The sequence below is a fragment of the Salvelinus sp. IW2-2015 genome, linkage group LG19 (genome assembly GCF_002910315.2).
Source record: "Salvelinus sp. IW2-2015 linkage group LG19, ASM291031v2, whole genome shotgun sequence".
NCBI classification, from domain to species: domain Eukaryota; kingdom Metazoa; phylum Chordata; class Actinopteri; order Salmoniformes; family Salmonidae; genus Salvelinus; species Salvelinus sp. IW2-2015.
The window spans coordinates 34,219,821-34,223,479 of record NC_036859.1 but is presented as its reverse complement, the minus strand read 5'-3'; positions in this window follow the sequence as shown (position 1 = coordinate 34,223,479).

Sequence of the window (3,659 nt, the reverse complement as noted above, 5' to 3'; positions counted from 1 at the left end):
AAACTCTTGGYCCTTGTTATGATTCATGATTAGGGCCTGGAGTTTTACCTGACCGTGTGATCTGCTTACTGGGGAAAACTCCTGKTGCTAGGTATGGCAGCTAGGTGAWATGGTGTTRGAAGAGGAAGAGACTAGTATAAGTGTAACACCTGTATATTATTGGTATAATAAACATTTCACAATGTCATATCTACATGGAAGCTATTTCTGTTTTTGTGTGGGATGCTTTCAAAGCCAACTATTCTGGGTTAACTTCAATGAGAATCAACCAGCTATGTATTGTTAGGAGGCAAAGTATCTATCCACCTAAATAAATAACAACCACAGAATTAACCAGCTATGTATTGTTAGGAGGCAAAGTATCTATCCACCTAAATAAATAACAACCACANATCTATCCACCTAAATAAATAACAACCACAGAATTAACCAGCTATGTATTGTTAGGAGGCAAAGTATCTATCCACCTAAATAAATAACAACCACATCAGCAATAAACAGTGTCTCAGAGTCTGAAGTGCACCGATGACAACACTTCTAAGCACTGTGCGAGACAGGCACCTCTTTTGAAAATCAAATTTYCTAGTCTTGGTTTGTCCACACGGATGCAAATCGGGATCCCTGTGGTGTTTTCCATCACCTGGTGAGATTTACATTCCTGGTTTTGTTAGGGAAGCACATTAGGTCTTGGGCTGGATGACAATGGGGGTCAGGATAGGTGAGCAACACAGGCAGCACTGTCCTCGTATACCATGAAGACTGCCTTCATATACCATGACAMACCATCATTTATCTTCATTACACAATGCACCACGTGTCTGACACACATGGCTGTGGGTTTCCTATAGGCAGAAAGGGTATGCCTTGCACTGATTGCAACTGTTGATGACCTTTGACCCTCCATCTCCACCAGATGTTAAATACTTAACACCACTCAAAAGCACACAAATCATCTAGTAACTCCAATGTACAGTGGGGCAAAAAAAAACAGAAAAAAAGAATGACCTGCAGAGAGGTGCGACCAAAGTAACAAAGCCTACCATCAGTAACACACTACGCCGCCAGGGACTCAAATCCTGCAGTGCGAGACGTGTCCCCCTGCTTAAGCCAGTACATGTCCAGGCCCGTCTGAAGTTTGCTAGAGAGCATTTGGATAATCCAGAAGAAGATTGGGAGAATGTCATATGGTCAGATGAAACCAAAATATAACTTTTTGGTAAAAACTCAACTCGTCGTGTTTGGAGGACAAAGAATGCTGAGTTGCATCCAAGAAATACCATACCTACTGTGAAGCATGGGGGTGGAAACATCATGCTTTGGGCTGTTTTTCTACAAAGGGACCAGGACGACTGATCCATGTAAAGGAAAGAATGAATGGGGCCATGTATCGTGAGATTTTGAGTGAAAACCTCCTTCCATCAGCAAGGGCATTGAAGATGAAACGAGGCTGGGTCTTTCAGCATGAAATGATCCCAAACACACCGCCCGGGCAACGAAGGAGTGGCTTCGTAAGAACCATTTCAAGTCCTGGAGTGGCCTAGCCAGTCTCCAGATCTCAACCCCATAGAAAATCTTTGGAGGGAGTTGAAAGTCCGTGTTGCCCAGCAACAGCCCCAAAACATCACTGCTCTAGAGGAGATCTGCATGGAGGAATGGGCCAAAATACCAGCAACAGTGTGTGAAAACCTTGTGAAGACTTACAGAAAACGTTTGACCTCTGTCATTGCCAACAAAGGGTATATAACAAAGTATTGAGATAAACTTTTGTTATTGACCAAATACTTATTTTCCACCATAATTTGCAAATAAATTCATAAAATCCTACAATGTGATTTTCTGGATTTTTTTTCTCTCATTTTGTCTGTCATAGTTGAAGTGTACCTATGATGACAATTACAGGCCTCTCTCATCTTTTTAAGTGGAAGAACTTGCACAATTGGTGGCTGACTAAATACTTTTTTGCCCCACTGTACATGCTCTGATTCGCACAAAAGCCAATGAAGCCTAGTGTTATTGTAGAGTTAGATTTGGCAGCATATATCATATGCAGTATGCACAGAGTGCAGCCCAGTGCATAGCATACCATATTGTTGTCCATGTGTCCTTGAGATTAATGTGGAAGATATTCCACAACGGATATGCAAATCCAGTGTAATACACAGGACGCAGGGCGTTTCCCTTTATGCTCTTTAGTTTACGTCCAGGCTCCCGTCGCCTGGCTTCATCAGCCAGTTTACGGCCAGGCTCCCGTCGACTGGCTTCATCAGCCAGTTTACGACCAGGCTCCCGTCGACTGGCTTCATCAGCCAGTTTACGTCCAGGCTCCCGTCGCCTGGCTTCATCAGCCAGTTTACGGCCAGGCTCCCGTCGCCTGGCTTCATCAGCCAGTTTACGGCCAGGCTCCCGTCGCCTGGCTTCATCAGCCAGTTTACGGCCAGGCTCCCGTCGACTGGCTTCATCAGCCAGTTTACGGCCAGGCTCCCGCCGACTGGCTTCATCAGACAGTTTACGGCCAGGCTCCCGTCGCCTGGCTTCATCAGCCAGTTTACGGCCAGGCTCCCGTCGCCTGGCTTCATCAGCCAGTTTACGGCCAGGCTCCCGTCGACTGGCTTTATCAGCCAGTTTACGTCCAGGCTCCCGTCGACTGGCTTCATCAGCCAGTTTACGGCCAGGCTCCCGTCGACTGGCTTCATCAGCCAGTTTACGTCCAGGCTCCCGTCGACTGGCTTCATCAGCCAGTTTACGGCCAGGCTCCCGTCGCCTGGCTTCATCAGCCAAGTCGCAGTTGTAAATGAGAACTTGTCTCTCAACTAGCCTACCTGGTTAAATAAAGGTTAAAAAAAATATATATGTATTGGGAAACCCTGCATTGGCTGACTATTTTTCTGTAATAATATATAGCCATGTATGTTTTTTTATGAATGTTGTTTTAACTGCCTATGGATGACTATCTTAAAGAGATTTTGGTAGCACTTTGTTTTACTGTGCAGTATTTATCCACTGAGAAATAATGTGGCGAAACGGTAATGGTACGCTCTTTTGACATTAGGGTTGTATTAGGATTATGTACTCTGCCTTTCATCCTCATATCTATAAATGATATTGAGGTGGACAGGATATAACAGAAGGCATGAGGGCCCACTCCTTGAATCAGGTGTATACTCTCTCACCAAATATTTATATATATACCCTCTCTCCAAACATCACTTTGCATACTGATTTTCATGTGTTCCAAGGGGAGCCTTGTTTAGATCAGTCCATGCAACTTAACTCCTTCACCTCAAAACAATCCCAATCTCAGCTTCACACTGGCAGGATCTATTTTCTCTCTCCCAGACAGACAACGCAGCCATGGCAATAAAGTGAGTTTCTTTATGTCTGATTCTGTAAATGAATGACTCTATATTTCAATATAAATTACAACTTGCTACAGAAATGTGAAGGGTCATATGTCCATTGGAATTTAAGTTGATATGAATATTAATGTATTGGATAACAAGTAATTAGAATTTTTGGATGCTCTGTTGACTGGACAAAAGAAAAAAACGAATTGATGAAAACGATATAATCTATTTTCTCTCCAGGTGTGAGGTAGATTTGATTTGTGTTTTGAGAACCACTGATAACTGCGCTAGTGATGGATCTCAACACTCTTTCCA